This window comes from Convolutriloba macropyga, chromosome 1 (genome assembly GCF_964194025.1).
Source record: "Convolutriloba macropyga chromosome 1, txConMacr16.3, whole genome shotgun sequence".
Classification (NCBI taxonomy): Eukaryota; Metazoa; Xenacoelomorpha; order Acoela; family Convolutidae; genus Convolutriloba; species Convolutriloba macropyga.
In genome coordinates, this window is record NC_134468.1 from 51,435,506 (window position 1) to 51,454,457 (window position 18,952).

The 18,952-nt window shown below is 50.9% G+C and overlaps 1 pseudogene; it reads right to left on the reverse strand.

Annotated features, from left to right (window-relative positions):
* Positions 1 to 12,014: 12,014 nt before the first annotated feature.
* Positions 12,015 to 17,086, reverse strand: LOC142342717 (uncharacterized; annotated as a pseudogene).
* Between the last annotated feature and the right edge of the window lie 1,866 nt (positions 17,087 to 18,952).

Genomic DNA, 18,952 nt, shown 5'->3' on the forward strand with positions numbered 1-18,952 from the left:
GGTGCTGGAGGAGGTTGAGGTGGTGGAGGTGGTGAAGGTATGACTGTTATGACGATTGGAGATTTAATGTTTTCATCAGAAAAACAATCAATTTTTATGATTTGTTTTTCATCTATTAGTTTTCTAGGTTCTGCGTTTAATAAGGCTTGACGATTAATAGTACTCCTCTTCCTTTCTTATGGGTTGTAGTGGAATTTTTATGAATTATGAATTTAACGGTGTGTTTGTGAGATTTACCAATTCTGGAGATGAGAATTGGAAAGTCGAGAGCTATCTCTTGTTTCGTCGGGGCCTGATTTTGATTAATATTTAGTACTTGCTTTGACTGAGTTATTGACCAAGACGTGGGAAGGGATCTCGTATTTTTATTGGTTGATGTCCATCTTCGGCAACGATAATTTTGACGTCCTTGGCCGCCCAGTCATTGTTTTTCACTGCGGTATTGATAACACCGATTATCTTGATTAAATCATTTGAAAGCGTTTTTAAATCATGTACTTTGTCCAAATAGTGTACTTTGTCCAATAGACGGCTTTGTCCAATAGCTATCTTTGTTGCACAACTACCGTGTTTGATCAGGTTTTTTTGGATGATTGTGCAAACGCTACTGGAATCCAACAATGCTTTAGTCTCTATGTTTCCGAATTACTCTTGGTTTATTTGCTCTTCTACGGTTGCAGGTGTTCCCACTGTAGCGGCTTCTGATGATATGTCATCTACATTATTGACTCTAGTTTTTTTTTATCCGGTTCTTTGATTTACTTTCACAAAACGATTAGCGATGTGACAATTGTTGGAATTTTTTTCTCGTGCTGCGCAGTTTTGACGGTGTATGTTGGGTGTCCAAGAATAGCCACAATTCGAACAGATGGAGGGCATGAAATTGTTTATAGTTGTCCTTGGATTGATACATGATTTTGATTACTGCAAACCGAAGGGTTAGCGATTTTGTTAGATGTATAAGCAGGGGTCCCCGAAATTATTAGTTGGTTTTGTATGCTCATCTCTATGTTTTTGGCTAGTTCTTGTGCCTTCTTTGGAGTTCGTGTTTCTACTAAGGGTTCGGGTTTTCCATCTCGAATTTTTCCATCTAGAATATTAGCATTGAATACATCTCGGATGGTCGATTCTTCATGGCTGCCGATGTCACAATTTCGAGATAGTTCGCGTAGACATCCAGAGAACTTTGCCACTGGTTTTCATTTAATTGTTTTCTTGTGAGAAAAGTATAACGATCGATGGTTATATTTGTTTGTTTGGTGAATACGTTGTCAAGAGTATCCCACAAATCTTTTGTTCAAATTTGATCAATCTGAACATTTGGTTCCCGTGAGCCAAAGATCCATCGGCTTTCCGTGACTAAACTGATGTATGCAAGTGAGACGGCTTTGCTGTCACAGAAATTTAAAGGCATTTCACCACATAGAGTTCCCGCAACCTCAATCTTTTGGCATTTGTTAAGCCAAGCATTTTTCAATGGTTCTTTCTTCCGGATTCGGCAATCACTTTCCTCGTAGATGGGTTCAGCTGGAAATGATATTTTCCGGTGGGTGCTTCTCGTAAGATGTCGATTGAAATTCCCTCTTTTGCCAGCGTTGCTAACTTCAGTTCAATTCTCAATCTTTCCCATCTCAATAGGGGTTCCAAGGTTGCTCGTTACCAGAGCGGTTCTATACCTAGTAGAGCGCATTCGGTGGATGCTGACGGCGCCATGTAGTATCTCTTTCCGTAGATATTCAATAGTGTTTTTATTGCTTGTCCAAATTTAAAACCTGGATTCGCAGAACGAGTTCACTTTCAAATGTTTCGTTTATATTAGAAGCTCTGAGAATGTTTTGTGGAATTCTGAAACAATTCCAATTACAGTCTCTAACTTGGCAAGCGGCTGCGTCTCCACTAACAGATTATCTTGGCTCCAAAACTAGAGGTTTTGATAACCGACTGAATTCAACAAAGATTATGAGAAGAGTGAGTTAAGGCAAAATTAAATTGGGTGATGTGAACGAGTTGAACAATTCACTTTACAGACGGAGGTAAATTATTGATTGGTGAACTATTAGAAGTGATCACATCTATCACCTCCAACACAATCGCCGCCACCTCCACCACCTCCACCAACTCTACCAACTCTACCAATTCCACCAACTCCACCACCCCACTACTTCCAACAGTGGTGGAAGTAGATGAGGTGGTGAAGTTGGTGGGAGTGTTGGAAGTACTGGAGGCGGTGGGGGTGATGGAAGAGGTGGCGGAAGTGGTGGATTTAGTGGAGGTGAGGGAGGTGCTGGAGGAGGTTGAGGTGGTGGAGGTGGTGGAGGTGGTAGAGGGTGCGCTGGTAGAGGTGGTGGAGTAGGTGGTCGAGGTGGTAGGGAGATGGAGGTTGGGGAGTTGGTGGAGATGGTGTTGGTGGAGGAGGAGGTGGAATTGGTGGAGGTGGTAGAGGCTGTTGTGGTGCATTTGGTGGAGGTGGTGGAGTTGGTGAATGTGGTGGAGGTGGTGAATGTAGTGGAGGTGGTGGAGATGGTATAGGTGGTGGAGGTGGTGGAGTTGGTGAAGACGGTTGTACTTGAGGAGATGGTGGAAGTGGTGGAGGTGGTGAAGGTAGAATCCAGTAATGAAACGATATGTGCCTGTACTTATAGCAGTAAAGTCCCCACTTATAATATTAAAGTTGCAATGGCGCGAGGTTTCGGGGTCTAAATTTATTTGATTGTAGGCGTAGTTTAAATCCAATGTTGAAAAATAGGCGGTTTCATTCGAAGCATTTGTGTTGATTTTTTTTGGATTGTGTCTATTAAATTATCATTATTAGGAACCGGACATATTTTTATGAATTGATTTGTTTAAAATTTTAGAATCTAAAGCTAATTTAACGGTTTTATCTCTTTTAACTGTTATGACGATTGGAGATTTATTGTTTTTATCAGAAAAACAATCAATTTTTATGATTTGATTTTCATCTTTTAGTTTTCTAGGTTCTGCGTTTAATAAGGCTTGACGATTAATAGTACTCCTCTTCCTTTCTTTTGGGTTGTAGTGGAATTTTTATGAATTATGAAATTAACGGTGTGTTTGTGAGATTTACCAATTCTGGAGATGAGACTTGGAAAGTCGAGAGCTATCTCTTGTTTCGTCGGGGCTTGATTTTGATTAATATTTAGTACTTGCTTTGACTGAGTTATTGATCATCCAAGACGTGGGAAGGGATCTCGTCCTTTTATTGGTTGATGTCCATCTTCGGCAACGATAATTTTGCCGTCCTTGGCCGCCCAGTCATTGTTTTTCACTGCGGTATTGATAACACCAATTATCTTGATTAAATCATTTGAAAGCGTTTTTAAATCATGTACTTTGTCCAAATAATGTACTTTGTCCAATAGACGGCTTTGTCCAATAGCTATCTTTGTTGCACAACTACCGTGTTTGATCAGGTTTTTTTGGATGATTGTGCAAACGCTACTGGAATCCAACAATGCTTTAGTCTCTATGTTTCCGAATTACTCTTGGTTTATTTACTCTTCTACGGTTGCAGGTGTTCCCACTGTAGCGGCTTCTGATGATATTTCATCTACATTATTGACTCTAGTTTTTGATTTTATCCGGTTCTTTGATTTACTTTCACAAAACGATTAGCGATGTGACAATTGTTGCAAATTTTTTCTCGTGCTGCGCAGTTTTGACGGTGTTTGGGTGACCAAGAATAGCCACAATTCGAACAGATGGAAGGCATTAAAGTGTTTATAGTTGTCCTTGGATTGATACATGATTTTTGATTACTGTAAATCGAAGGGTTAGCAATTTTGTTAGATGTATAAGCAGGGGTGGCCGAATTTATTAGTTGGTTTTGTATGCTCATCTCTATGTTTTTGGCTAGTTCTGGTGCCTTCTTTGGCGTTAATGTTTCTACTAAGGGTCCGCGTTGGATTTTTCTATCTCGAATATTAGCATTGAATACATCTCGTATGGTCGATTCTTCATGGCTGCCGATGTCACAATTTCCAGATAGTTCGCGTAGACATCCGGAGAACTTTTCCACTGCTTTTCTTTTAATTGTTTTCTTGTGAGAAAAGTATAACGATCGAAGGTTATATTTATTTGTTTGGTGAACACGTTGTCAAGTGTATCCCCAAATCTTTTGTTAAAATTTGATCAATCTGAACAATTGGTTCTTGTGAGCCAAATATCCGTCGGCCTTTCGTGCCTAAACAGAGTTATGTAAGTGAGACAGTTTTGCTGTCACAGAATTTTAAAGGCATTTCACCACATAGAGTTCCCGCAATCTCAATCTTTTGGCATTTTTTAAGCCAAGCATTTGTCAATTGTTCTTTCTTCCGGATTCGGCAATCACTTTCCTCGTAGATCGGTTCAGCTGGAAATGATAATTTCCGGTGGGTGCTTCTCGTAAGATGTCGATTGAAATTCCCTCTTTTGCCATTATTGATAACTTCAGTTTGATTCTCAATCTTTCCCATCCTAATAGGGGTTCCAAGTTTGCTCATTAATAGAGTGGTTCTTTACCTAGTAAAGCGCGTTCGTTGGATGCTGACCGCGCCATGTAATATCTCTCCCCGTATATATGCAATAGTGTTATCATTGCTTGTCCAAATTTAAAACTTGGATTCGCGGAACGAATTCACTGTCAAATGTTTAATTTATATTAGAAGCTCTGAGAATGTTATGTGGAATTCTGAAAAATTCAAATTACAGTCTCTAACTTGGCAAGCGGCTGCGTCTCCTCTAACAGATTGTCTTGGCTCCAGTACTAGAGGTTTTGATAACCAACTGAATTCATTAAAGATTATGAGAAGAGTTAGTTAAGGCAAAATTAAATTGGGTGATGTGAAGGAGTTGAACAATTCACTTTACAGACGGAGGTAAATTATTGATTGGTGAATTATTAGAAGTCATCACATCTACCACTTCCACCACAATTGCAGCCACCTCCACCACCTCCACCAACTCTACCACTTCCACAATCTCCAACATAACCACTACTTCCAACAACTCCACCACCTCATTTTACAGACGGAGGTAAATTATTAACTACTGAACTGTTCCACCACATCCTCAGCCATCATCAGGTGGTAGAGATGGTGGAAGTAGAGTTGGTAGTGGAGATGGTGAAGTTGGTGGAGGTGTTGGAAATAGTGGAGGTGGTGAAGCTTGTGGAGGTGGTGGAAGTAGCGGAGGTGCTGGAGGTGGTGGAAGTGTTTGAGTTGGTGGAGTTGGTGGAAGCAGAGGAGGTGGAGGAGATTGTGGATGAGGCGCAGGTTGTTGAGGTGCTATAATTGGTGGTGTTGGAGACGGTGGAGGTGGTGGAGTTGGTGGAGGTGGTGCAGTTGGTTGAGGTGGTGGAATTGGTGGAGGTGTTGGAGATGGTGGAGGTGGTGAAGTTGGTGGAGGTGGTGGAAGGAGTGCAGGTGCTGGAGGTGCTGGAGGTATTGGGGTTGTGGAGTAGGTGGAAGAGGTGGAGTTGGTTGAGGTGATTGAGTTGGTGGAGGTGGTGGAAGTGGTGGAGTTGGTGGAGATGATTCAGTTGGTGGAGTTGGTGGAGGTGGTAGAGTAGGCGTAGGTGGTTGAGGTGGTGAAATTGGTGGAGGTTTTGGAGTTGGTGGAGTTATTGGAGTTGGTGGAGTTGATGCAGGTTGTTGAGGTGGAGGAATTGATGGAGGTGCTGTAGATAGTGGAGTTGGTGAAGGTGGTGGAAGTAGTGGAGGTGCTGGAGGTTTTGGGAGTTGTGGTTGTGGTGCAGGTGGTAACGGATTTGGAATTGGTGGAGATAGTTGTAGTGGAGGAGGTGGTGAAGGTGAAAGAAGTGGTGGTGTTGGTGTAAGTTGGTGGAGGTGGTTGAGGTGGTTCAGGTGGTGGAATTGGTGGAGATGTTGGAGGTGTTGGGGGTTGTGGAGGCGGTGGAGGTGGTGGAGTTGGCGGGGTTAGTGGCAGTGAGGGAGGTTGTGGAGGTGATGGAAGTGGTGGTGTTGGTGGAGGTGGTTGATGTGGTTGAGGTGTTGGAGATGGTGGAGGCGGTGAAGTTGCTGGAGGTGGTGGAAATAGTGGAGGTGCTAGAGGTGTTGGGGGTTGTGGAGGCGGTGGAGGTGTTAAAGGTGGCGGAGGTGGTGGAGTAGGTGGAGACAGTGGTAGTGAAGGAGGTGGTGGAGGTGATGGAAGTGGTGGTGTTGGTGGAAGTGGTGTAGGTGGTTTAGGTGGTAGATCTGGTTGTGTTGGTAAGTGTGTTGGAGTTGTTGGAGATGGGGGATGTGGTTAAAGTGGTGGTGATGGTGGAAGTGGTGCAGGTGATGCAGATCGTGGAGTTGGGGGAGGTGGGGAGGCTGTGGAGGTGGATGAATTGAAGGAGTTGTTCGAGATGGTTGTAGTGAAGGAGATGGTGAAGTTGTTGAGGTGGTGGAGTTGATGAAACTTGTGGAGGTGGTGGAAGTAGTTGAGGTGGTGGAGGTGGTAGAAGTGGTTGAGTTGGTGGCGTTGGTGGAGGCAGCGGAGGTGGAGGAGATGGTGGATGTGGTGCAGGTTGTTGAGGTGCTGGAATTGGTGGTGTTGGAGTCGGTGGAGGTGGTGGAGTTTTTGGAGGTGGTGCAGAGGGTTGAGGTGGTGGAATTGGTGGAGGTGTTGGAGATGGTGGAGGTGGGGAATTTGGTGGAGGTGGAGGAAAGAGTGGAGATAATGGAGTTGCTGGAGGTTTTGGGGGTCGTGGAGGTGGTGGAGGTGGTAAAGTAGGTGGAGGTGGAGTTGGTGGAGATAGTGGTAGTTGAGGAGTTGGTGGAGGTGAGTTAGCAGAGGTGGTTATAGTGGCGGAGTTCGTCGGAGGCAGTGAATGTGGTTGAGGTAGTGGAGGTGATGGAAGTGGTGGAGTTGGTGGAGGTGATTGAGTTGGTGGAGGTGGTGGAGGTGGTGGAGTTGGCGGAGCTTTTGGGGATGGTGGAGTTGTCGCAGTTGGTTGAGGTGCTGGAACTAATGGAGGTGCTGGATATGGTGGCGGTGGTGAAGTTGGTGGAGGTGGTGGAAAAAGTGGAGGTGCTGGAGGTGCTGGAGGTTTTGGGAGTTGTGGAGGTGGTGGAAGTATTTGAGGTGGTGGAGGTGGTAGAAGTGGTTGAGTTGGTGGCGTTGGTGGAGGCAGCGGAGGTGGAGGAGATGGTGGATGTGGTGCAGGTTGTTGAGGTGCTGGAATTGGTGGTGTTGGAGTCGGTGGAGGTGGTGGAGTTTTTGGAGGTGGTGCAGAGGGTTGAGGTGGTGGAATTGGTGGAGGTGTTGGAGATGGTGGAGGTGGGGAATTTGGTGGAGGTGGAGGAAAGAGTGGAGATAATGGAGTTGCTGGAGGTTTTGGGGGTTGTGGAGGTGGTGGAGGTTGTAAAGTCGGTGGAGGTGGAGTTGGTGGAGATAGTGGTAGTTGAGGAGTTGGTGGAGGTGAGTTAGCAGAGGTGGTTATAGTGGCGGAGTTCGTCGGAGGCAGTGAATGTGGTTGAGGTAGTGGAGGTGATGGAAGTGGTGGAGTTGGTGGAGGTGATTGAGTTGGTGGAGGTGGTGGAGGTGGTGGAGTTGGCGGAGCTTTTGGGGATGGTGGAGTTGTCGCAGTTGGTTGAGGGGCTGGAACTAATGGAGGTGCTGGATATGGTGGCGGTGGTGAAGTTGGTGGAGGTGGTGGAAGTAGTGGAGGTGCTGGAGGTGCTGGAGGTTTTGGGAGTTGTGGAGGTGGTGGAGGTGGTAAAGGAGGTGGAGTTGGTGGAGATAGTTGTAGTGGAGGAGGTGGTGGAGGTGATGGAAGTGGTGGTGTTGGTGAAAGTTGGTGGAGGTGGTTGAGGTGGTGGAATTGGTGGAAGTGTTGGAGTTGGTGGAGATGGTGGAGGTGCTGGAGGTGCTGGATGTGTTGGGGGTTGTGGAGGCGGTGCAGATGTTAAAGGTGGTGGAGGTGGTGGAGTAGCTGGTGGATGTGGTGAAGGTGGTGGAGTTGGTGAAGCTTGTGGAGGTGCTGGAGTTGGTGGTGTTGGAGATGGTGGAGGTGGTGAAGTTGGTGGAGGTGGTGGAAGAATCGCAGGTGTTGGAGGTGCTGGAGGTGTTGGGGTTGTGGAGGGTGTGGAGGTGGTAAAGGCGGTGGAGGTGGAGTTGGTGGAGATAGTGGTAGTGGAAGAGGTGGTGGAGGTGAGTTAGTAGAGGTGGTTATAGTGGCGGAGTTCGCGGGGGCAGTGAAGGTGGTTGAGGTATTGGAGGTGATGGAAGTGGTGGGGTTGGTGGAGGTCATTGAGTTGGTGGAGGTGGTGGAAGTGGAGGAGGTTTTGGAGTTGGTGGAGGTATTGGAGTTGGTGGAGTTGATGCAGGTTGTTGAGGTGGAGGAATTGTTGGAGGTGCTGGAGATTGTGGAGTTGGTGAATGTGGTGGAAGTAGTGGAGGTACTGGAGGTTTTGGGAGTTGTGGATGTGGTGCAGAGGGTAAAGGAGTTGGAATTGGTGGAGATAGTTGTAGTGGAGGAGGTGGCGGTGGTGAAAGAATTGGTGGTGTTGGTGGAAGTTGGTGGAGGTGGTTGAGGTGGTTGAGTTGGTGGAATTGGTGGAAGTGTTGGAGATGGTGGAGATGGAGGAGGTGCTGGAGGTGCTGGAGGTGTTGGGGGTTGTGGAGGCGGTGGAGGTGGTGGAGTTGGCGGAGATAGTGGTAGTGAGGGAGGTGCTGGAGGTCATGGCAGTGGTGGTGTTGGTGGAAGTTGATGGAGGTGGTGGAGGTGGTTGAGGTGTTGGAGATGGTAGAGGCGGTGAAGTCGCTGGAGCTGGTGGAATTAGTGGAGGTGCTGGATGTGTTGGGGGTTGTGGAGGCGGTGCAGGTGTTAAAGGTGGTGGAGGTGGTGGAGTAGGTGATGGATGTGGTGAAGGTTATGGAGTCGGTGAAGCTTGTGGAGGTGCTGGAATTGGTGGTGTTTAAGTCGGTGGAGGGGGTGGAGTTGGTGGAGGTGTTGCAGTTGGTTGAGGTGGTGGAATTGGTGGAGGTGTTGGAGATGGTGGAGGTGGTGAATTTGATGGAGGTGGTGGAAGAATCGCAGGTGCTGGAGGTGCTGGATGTGCTCGGGTTGTGGAGTGTGTGGAGGTGGAGTTGGTGAAGATAGTGGTAGTGGAAGAGGTGGTGGAGGTGAGTTAGTAGAGGTGGTTATAGTGGCGGAGTTCGTGGGGCAGTGAAGGTGGTTGAGGTATTGGAGGTGATGGAAGTGGTGGGGTTGGTGGAGGTGATTGAGTTGGTGGAGGTGGTGGAAGTGGTAGAGTTGGGGGAGTTTTTGGGGATGGTGGAGTTGTCGCAGTTGGTTGAGGCGCTGGAACTAATGGAGGTGCTGGATATGGTGGCGGTGGTGAAGTTGGTGGAGGTGGTGGAAGTAGTGGAGGTGCTGGAGGTGCTGGAGGTTTTGGGAGTTGTGGAGGTGGTGGAGGTGGTAAAGGAGGTGGAGTTGGTGGAGATAGTTGTAGTGGAGGAGGTGGTGGAGGCGAAAGAAGTTTTGGAGGTGTTGTGGGTTGTGGAGGCGGTGGAGGTGGTAAAGGCGGTGGAGGTGGTGGAGTTGGCGGGGTTAGTGGCAGCGAGGGAGGTTGTGGAGGTGATGGAAGTGGTGGTGTTGGTGGAGGTGGTTGAGGTGGTTGAAGTGTTGGAGTTGGTGGAGGCGGTGGAGTTGCTGCAGGTGGTGGAATTAGTGGAGGTGCTAGAGATGTTGGGAGTTGTGGCGGCGGTGGAGGTGTTAAAGGTGGCGGAGGTGGTGGATTAGGTGGAGACAGTGGTAATGAAGGAGGTGGTGGAGGTGATGGAAGTGGTGGTGTTGGTGGAAGTGGTGTAGGCGGTTTAGGTGGTAGATCTGGTTGTGTTGGTAAATGTGTTGGAGTTGGTGGAGGTGGTTGAGTTGGTGGAGATGGGGGAGGTGGGGAGGCTGTGGAGGTGGATGAATTGAAGGAGTTGCTGGAGAGGGTTGTAGTGAAGGTGGTGAGATGCTGAAGTGGTGGAGGTGGTGGAGTTGGTGGAGGCAGCGGAGGTGGAGGAGATGGTGGATGTGGTGCAGGTTGTTGAGGTGCTGGAATTGGTGGTGTTGGAGTCGGATGAGGTGGTGGAGTTTGTGGAGGTGGTGCAGCTGGTTGAGGTGGTGGAATTGTTGGAGGTGTTGGAGGTGGTGGAAGTAGTTGAGGTGTTGGAGGTGGTAGAAGTGGTTGAGTTTGTGGTGTTGCTGGAGGCAGCGGAGGTGGAGGAGATGGTGGACGTGGTGCAGGTTGTTGAGGTGCTGGAATTGGTGGTGTTGGAGTCGGATGAGGTGTTGGAGTTTGTGGAGGTGATGCAGGTGGTTGAGGTGGTGGAATTGGTGGAGGTGTTGGAGATGGTGGAGGTGGGGAATTTGGTGGAGGTGGTGGAAAGAGTGGAGATGCTGGAGGTGCTGGAGGTTTTGGGGTTGTGGAGGTGGTGGAGGTGGTAAAGTCCGTGGACGTGGTGTTGGTAGAGATAGTGGTAGTTGAGGAGTTGGTGGAGGTGAGTTAGTAGAGGTGGTTATAGTGGCGGAGTTCGTGGAGGCAGTGAAGTTGGTTGAGGTAGTGGAGGTGATGGAAGTGGTGGAGTTGGTGGAGGTGATTGAGTTGGTGGAGGTGGTGGAGGTGGTGGAGTTGGCGGAACTATTGGGGATGGTGGAGTTGTCGCAGTTGGTTGAGGTGCTGGAATTAATGGAGGTGCTGGATATGGTGGCGGTGGTGAAGTTGGTGGAGGTGGTGGAAGTAGTGGAGGTGCTGGAGGTGCTGGAGGTTTTGGGAGTTGTGGAGGTGGTGGAGGTGGTAAAGGAGGTGGAGTTGGTGGAGATAGTTGTAGTGGAGGAGGTGGTGGAGGCGAAAGAACTGGTGGTGTTGGTGGAAGTTGGTGGAGGTGGTTGAGGTGGTTCAGGTGGTGGAATTGGTGGAGATGTTGGAGGTGTTGTGGGTTGTGGAGGCGGTGGAGGTGGTAAAGGCGGTGGAGGTGGTGGAGTTGGCGGGGTTAGTGGCAGCGAGGGAGGTTGTGGAGGTGATGGAAGTGGTGGTGTTGGTGGATGTGGTTGAGGTGGTTGAAGTGTTGGAGTTGGTGGAGGCGGTGGAGTTGCTGCAGGTGGTGGAATTAGTGGAGGTGCTAGAGGTGTTGGGAGTTGTGGCGGCGGTGGAGGTGTTAAAGGTGGCGGAGGTGGTGGATTAGGTGGAGACAGTGGTAATGAAGGAGGTGGTGGAGGTGATGGAAGTGGTGGTGTTGGTGGAAGTGGTGTAGGCGGTTTAGGTGGTAGATCTGGTTGTGTTGGTAAATGTGTTGGATTTGGTGGAGGTGGTTGAGTTGGTGGAGATGGGGGAGGTGGGGAGGCTGTGGAGGTGGATGAATTGAAGGAGTTGGTGGAGAGGGTTGTAGTGAAGGTGGTGAGATGCTGAAGTGGTGGAGGTGGTGGAGTTGGTGGAGGCAGCGGAGGTGGAGGAGATGGTGGATGTGGTGCAGGTTGTTGAGGTGCTGGAATTGGTGGTGTTGGAGTCGGATGAGGTGGTGGAGTTTGTGGAGGTGGTGCAGCTGGTTGAGGTGGTGGAATTGTTGGAGGTGTTGGAGGTGGTGGAAGTAGTTGAGGTGTTGGAGGTGGTAGAAGTGGTTGAGTTTGTGGTGTTGGTGGAGGCAGCGGAGGTGGAGGAGATGGTGGACGTGGTGCAGGTTGTTGAGGTGCTGGAATTGGTGGTGTTGGAGTCGGATGAGGTGGTGGAGTTTGTGGAGGTGATGCAGGTGGTTGAGGTGGTGGAATTGGTGGAGGTGTTGGAGATGGTGGAGGTGGGGAATTTGGTGGAGGTGGTGGAAAGAGTGGAGATGCTGGATATGGTGGCGGTGGTGAAGTTGGTGGAGGTGGTGGAAGTGGTAGAGGTGCTCGAGGTACTGGAGGTTTTGGGAGTTGTGGAGGTGGTGGAGGTGGTAAAGGAGGTGGAGTTGTTGGAGATAGTTGTAGTGGAGGAGGTGGTGGAGGTGATGGAAGTGGTGGTGTTGGTGAAAATTGTTGGAGGTGGTTGAGGTGGTGGAATTGGTGGAAGTGTTTGAGTTGGTAGAGGTGGTGGAGGTGCTGGAGGTGCTGGAGGTGTTGGGGGTTGTGGAGGCGGTGGAAAAGGTAAAGGCGGTGGAGGCGGTGGAGTTGGCGGAGATAGTGGTAGTGAGGGAGGTGGTGGAGGTGATGGAAGTGGTGGTGTTGGTGGAAGTTGGTGGAGTTGGTGGAGGTGGTTGAGGTGTTGGAGATGGTGGAGGCGGTGAAGTCGCTGGAGGTGGTGGAATTATTGGAGGTGCTGGATGTGTTGGGGGTTGTGGAGGCGGTGCAGGTGTTAAAGGTGGTGGAGGTGGTGGAGTTGGTGGTGGATGTTGTGAAGGTGGCGGAGTTGGTGAAGCTTGTGGAGGTGCTGGAATTGGTGGTGTTGGAGTCGGTGGAGGTGGTGGAGTTGGTGGAGGTAGTGCAGATGGTGGAGGTGGTGGAGGTGGTTGAGGTGTTGGAGATGGTGGAGGCGGTGAAGTCGCTGGAGGTGTTGGAATTAGTGGAGGTGCTGGATGTGTTGGGGTTGTGGAGGCGGTGCAGTTGTTAAAGGTGGTGGAGGTGAGTGTGTTAGAGGTGGTGGAGGTGGTGGAGGTATTGGAGGTGGTGGAGGTGTTGGAGGTGGCAAAGGTGATGGAGGTGGTGGAGTTGTTGGAGATGGTGGATGTGATTGAAGTGGTGGAGATTGTGGAAGTTTTGGAGGTGATGCAGGTCGTGGAGTTTGTGGATGTGGGGGAGGCAGTGGAGGTGGTTGAAGCGAAGGAGTTGTTGGAGATGGTTGCAGTGGAGGAGATGTTGAAGTGGTGGAGGTGGCGGAGTGGGTGGAGGTGGTGGAGTTGGTTAAGGTGGTGGAGATTGTTGGAGTTGGTGGAGGTGGTGGAGTTGGTGGAGGTGATGGAGGTGGTTGGGTTGGTGGAGATGATGGATGTGATTGAAGTGGAGGAGATGCTGAAGTGGTGGAGGTGGTGGAGTTGGTGGAGGCAGCGGAGGTGGAGGAGATGGTGGACGTGGTGCAGGTTGTTGAGATGCTGGAATTGGTGGTGTTGGAGTCGGATGAGGTGGTGGAGTTTGTGGAGGTGATGCAGGTGGTTGAGGTGGTGGAATTGGTGGAGGTGTTGGAGATGGTGGAGGTGGGGAATTTGGTGGAGGTGGTGGAAAGAGTGGAGATGCTGGAGGTGCTGGAGGTTTTGGGGTTGTGGAGGTGGTGGAGGTGGTAAAATCCGTGGAGGTGGAGTTGGTAGAGATAGTGGTAGTTGAGGAGTTGGTGGAGGTGAGTTAGTAAAGGTGGTTATAGTGGCTGAGTTCGTGGTGGCAGTGAAGGTGGTTGTGGTAGTGGAGGTGATGGAAGTGGTGGAGTTGGTAGAGGTGATTGAGTTGGTGGAGGTGGTGGAGGTGGTGGAGTTGGCGGAGCCATTGGGTATGGTGGAGTTGTCGCAGTTGGTTGAGGTGCTGGAATTAATGGAGGTGCTGGATATGGTGGCGGTGGTGAAGTTGGTGGAGGTGGTGGAAGTAGTGGAGGTGCTCGAGGTGCTGGAGGTTTTGGGAGTTGTGGAGGTGGTGGAGGTGGTAAAGGAGGTGGAGTTGTTGGAGATAGTTGTAGTGGAGGAGGTGGTGGAGGTGATGGAAGTGGTGGTGTTGGTGAAAGTTGGTGGAGGTGGTTGAGGTGGTGGAATTGGTGGAAGTGTTTGAGTTGGTGGAGGTGGTGGAGGTGCTGGAGGTGCTGGAGGTGTTGGGGTTGTGGAGGCGGTGGAAAACGTAAAGGCGGTGGAGGTGGTGGAGTTGGCGGAGATAGTGGTAGTGAGGGAGGTGGTGGAGGTGGTGGAGGTGGTTGAGGTGTTGGAGATGGTGGAGGCGGTGAAGTCGCTGGAGGTGTTGGAATTAGTGGAGGTGCTGGATGTGTTGGGGTTGTGGAGGCGGTGCAGGTGTTAAAGGTGGTTGAGGTGAGTGTGTTGGAGGTGGCAAAGGTGATGGAGGTAGTGGAGTTGTTGGAGATGGTGGATGTGATTGAAGTGGTGGAGATTGTGGAAGTGGTGGAGGTGATGCAGGTCGTGGTGTTGATGGATGTGGGGGAGGCAGTGGAGGGGTTTGAAGCGAAGGAGTTGTTGGATATGGTTGCAGTGGAGGAGATGTCGAAGTGGTGGAGGTTGCGGAGTGGGTGGAGGTGATGGAGTTGGTTAAGGTGGTGGAGATTGTTGGAGTTGGTGGAGGTGGTGGAGTTGGTGGAGGTGCTGGAGGTGGTTGGGTTGGTGGAGATGATGGTTTTGATTGAAGTGGTGGAGATTGTGGAAGTGTTGGAGGTGATGCAGGTCGTGGAGTTGGTGGATGAGGGGGAGGCAGTGGAGGTGGTTGAAGCGAAGGAGTTGTAGGAGATGGTTGCAGTGGAGGAGATGCTGAAGTGGTGGAGGTGGCGGAGTGGGTGGAGGTGGTGGAGTTCTTTAAGGTGGTGGAGATTGTTGGAGTTGGTGGAGGTGGTGGAGTTGGTGGAGGTGCTGGAGGTGGTTGGGTTGGTGGAGATGATGGAGGCGGTGAAGTTGATGGAGGTGGTGGAAGTAGTGGAGGTTCTGGAGGTGGTGGAAGTAGTGGAGGTGCTGGAGGTGTTGGGGGTTGTGGAGGTGGTGGAGTTGGTGGATATAGTGGTAGTGGAAGAGATGGTGGAGGTGATGGAAGTGGTGGTGTTGGTGGAAGTTGGTGGAAGTAGTTGAAGAGGATGAGGTGGTGGAATTGGCGGAGGAGGTTGGTGGAGTTGGTGGAGGTGGTGGAGGCGGTGTAGGTGGTGGATCCGGTTGTGTCCGTAAGTGTGTTGGAGGTGGTAAAGGTGATGGATGTGTTGGAGTTGGCGGAGACAGTCGTAGTGGAGGAGGTGGTGATGTGATGGAAGTGGTGTTGTTGATGTAAGTTGGTGGAGGTGGTGGCGATGGTTGAGGAGGTGGAGTTGGTGGAGATGGTTGTAGTGGAGGAGATGGTAGAAGTGGTGAAGGTGATGCAGGTCGTGGAGTTGGTTGAGATGGTGGTTGCGATGAAATTGCTGGAGGTGGTGGAATTAGTGGATGTGCTGGAGGTGTTGGATGTTGTGGAGGTGGTTGAGGTGTTAAAGGTGGTGGAGGTGCTGGAGTCAGTCGAGATAGTGGTAGTGGAGGAGTTGGTGGAGGTGATGGAATTGTTGGTGTTGATGGGAGTAGTGGAGGTGGTGTAGGTGGTGGGGGTGGTGGAGGTGTTAAAGGTGATGGAGGTGGTGGAGTTGGTGGAGATGGTGTTAGAGCAGGAGGCTGTGGAATTGGTGTAGGTGTTGGAGTTAGTGGAAGTGGTGGCGTTGATGGAAGTTAGTGGAGGTGGCGGAGGTGGTTGAGGAGATGGAGTTGGTGGAGATGGTTGTAGTGGAGGAGATGGTGAAAATGGTGGAGGTGATGCAGGTCGAAGAGTTGGTGGATGCGTTTGAGTTGGTGGAGGTGGTGGAGTTGGTGGAGGTGGTGAAGTTGTTGGAGGTGGTGGAGGTGGTTGAGGTGGTTGAGATGGTGGAGGTGGAGTTGGTGGAGTTGGTGGAGGTGGTTGAAGTGGTGGAGTTGGTGGAGATGGTTGTAGTGGGGGAGATGGTGGAAGTTGTGGTGTTGGTGTAAGTTGGTGGAGGTGGTGGAGGTGGTTGAGTTGGTGGAGATGGTGGATGTGGTTGAAGTGGTGGAGATGGTGGAAGTGGTGGAGGTGATGCAGGTCGTGGAGTTGGTGGAGGTGGGGGATACAGTGGAGGTGGTTGAAGAGAAGGAGTTGTTGGAGATGGTTGTAGTGGAGGAGATGCTGAAGTGGTGGAGGTGGTGGAGATGGTGGATGTGGTGGATTTGGTTGAGGTGGAGTTGGTGGAGATGGTTGTAGTGGAGGAGATGGTGAAAGTGGTGGAGGTGATGCAGGTCTTAGAGTTGGTGGATGTGTTGGAGTTGGTGGAGGTGGTGGAGTTGGTGGAGGTGGTGAAGTTGTTGGAGGTGGTGGAGGTGGTTGAGGTGGTGGAGATGGTGGAGGTGGAGTTGGTGGAGTTGGTGGAGGTGGTTGAAGTGGTGGAGTTGATTGAGATGGTTGTAGTGGAGGAGACGGTGGAAGTGATGGTGTGGAAGTTGTTGGAGCTGGTTGAGGTGTGAGGTGGTTGAGGTGGTAGAATTGGTGGAGGTGTTAGAGTTGGTGGAGGTGGTGGTGTTGGTGGAGGTGCTGGAGGTGGTTGGGTTGGTGGAGATGATGGAGGCGGTGAAGTTGATGGAGGTGGTGGAAAGAGTGGAGGTTCTGGAGGTGGTGGAAGTAGTGGAGGTGCTGGAGGTGTTGGGGGTTGTGGAGGTGGTGGAGTTGGTGGATATAGTGGTAGTGGCAGAGATGGTGGAGGTGATGGAAGTGGTGGTGTTGGTGGAAATTGGTGGAAGTAGTTGAAGTGGATGAGGTGGTGGAATTGGCGGAGGAGGTTGGTGGAGTTGGTGGAGATGGTTGAGGTGGCGGAGGTGGTGGAGTTGGCGAGATACTGGTAGTGGAAGAGTTGGTGGAGGTGATGGAAGTGGTGTTGTTGATGTAAGTTGGTGGAGGTGGTGGCGATGGTTGAGGAGGTGGAGTTGGTGGAGATGGTGGTTGCGATGAAATTGCTGGAGGTGGTGGAATTAGTGGATGTGCTGGAGGTGTTGGATGTTGTGGAGGTGGTGGAGGTGCTGGAGTCAGTGGAGATAGTGGTAGTGGAGGAGGCGGTGGAGGTGATGGAATTGTTGGTATTGATGGGAGTGGTGGAGGCAGTGTAGGTGGTGGGGGTGGTGGAGGTGTTAAAGGTGATGGAGGTGGTGGAGTTGGTGGAGATGGTAATAGAGCAGGAGGCTGTGGAGTTGGTGTAGGTGTTGGAGTTAGTGGAGGTGGCGGAGGTGGTTGAGGAGATGGAGTTGGTGGAGATGGTTGTAGTGGAGGAGATGGTGAAAGTGGTGGAGGTGATGCAGGTCGAAGAGTTGGTGGATGTGTTGGAGTTGGTGGAGGTGGTGGAGTTGGTGGAGGTGGTGAAGTTGTTGGAGGTGGTGGAGGTGGAGTTGGTGGAGTTGGTGGAGGTGGTTGAAGTGGTGGAGTTGGTGGAGATGGTTGTAGTGGAGGAGATGGTGGAAGTGATGGTGTGGAAGTTGTTGGAGGTGGTTGAGGTGTGAGGTGGTTGAGGTGGTAGAATTGGTGGAGGTGTTAGAGTTGGTGGAGGTGGTGGTGTTGGTGGAGGTGGTGGAGGTGGTTGAGGTGGTGGAGATGGTGGAGGCGGTGAAGTTTCTGGAGGTAGTGGAAGTAGTGGAGGTGCTGGAGGTGGTGATGGTGGAGTTGGTGCAGCTGATGGAGGTGGTCGAAGTGATGGAGATGGTTGTAGTGGGGGAGATGGTGGAAGTTGTGGTGTTGGTGTAAGTTGGTGGAGGTGGTGGAGGTGGTTGAGTTGGTGGAGATGGTGGATGTGGTTGAAGTGGTGGAGATGGTGGAAGTGTTGGAGGTGATGCAGGTCGTGGAGTTGGTGGATGTTGGGGATACAGTGGAGGTGGTTGAAGAGAAGGAGTTGTTGGAGATGGTTGCAGTGGAGGAGATGCTGAAGTGGTGGAGGTGGTGGAGATGGTGGAGGTGGTGGATTTGGTTGAGGTGGAGTTGGTGGAGATGGTTGTAGTGGAGGAGATGGTGAAAGTGGTGGAGGTGATGCAGGTCGTAGAGTTGGTGGATGTGTTGGAGTTGGTGGAGGTGGTGAAGTTGTTGGAGGTGGTGGAGGTGGTTGGGTTGGTGGAGATGATGGAGGCGGTGAAGTTGATGGAGGTGGTGGAAGGAGTGGAGTTTCTGGAGGTGGTGGAAGTAGTGGAGGTGCTGGAGGTGTTGGGGGTTGTGGAGGTGGTGGAGTTGGTGGATATAGTGGTAGTGGCAGAGATGGTGGAGGTGATGGAAGTGGTGGTGTTGGTGGAAGTTGGTGGAAGTAGTTGAAGTGGATGAGGTGGTGGAATTGGCGGAGGAGGTTGGTGGAGTTGATGGAGATGGTTGAGGTGGCGGAGGTGGTGGAGTTGGCGAGATACTGGTAGTGGAAGAGTTGGTGGAGGTGATGGAAGTGGTGTTGTTGATGTAAGTTGGTGGAGGTGGTGGCGATGGTTGAGGAGGTGGAGTTGGTGGAGATGGTGGTTGCGATGAAATTGCTGGAGGTGATGGAATTAGTGGATGTGCTGGAGGTGTTGGATGTTGTGGAGGTGGTGGAGGTGCTGGAGTCAGTGGAGATAGTGGTAGTGGAGGAGGTGGTGGAGGTGATGGAATTGTTGGTGTTGACGGGAGTGGTGGAGGCAGTGTAGGTGGTGGGGGTGGTGGAGGTGTTAAAGGTGATGGAGGTGGTGGAGTTGGTGGAGATGGTAATAGAGCAGGAGGCTGTGGAATTGGTGTAGGTGTTGGAGTTAGTGAAGGTGGCGGAGGTGGTTGAGGAGATGGAGTTGGTGGAGATGGTTGTAGTGGAGGAGATGGTGAAAGTGGTGGAGGTGATGCAGGTCGAAGAGTTGGTGGATGTGTTGGAGTTGGTGGAGGTGGTGGAGTTGGTGGAGGTGGTGAAGTTGTTGGAGGTGGTGGAGGTGGTTGAGGTGGTGGAAATGGTGGAGGTGGAGTTGGTGGAGGTGGTTGAAGTGGTGGAGTTGGTGGAGATGGTTGTAGTGGAGGAGATGGTGGAAGTGATGGTGTGGGAGTTGTTGGAGGTGGTTGAGGTGTGAGGTGGTTGAGGTGGTAGAATTGGTGGAGGTGTTAGAGTTGGTGGAGGTGGTGGAGATGGTGGAGATGGTGGATGTGGTTGAAGTGTTGGAGATGGTGGAAGTGGTGGAGGTGATGCAGGTCGTGGAGTTGATGGAGGTGGGGGATAGAGTGGAGGTGGTTGAAGAGAAGGAGTTGTTGGAGATGGTTGTAGTGGAGGAGATGCTGAAGTGGTGGAGGTGGTGGAGA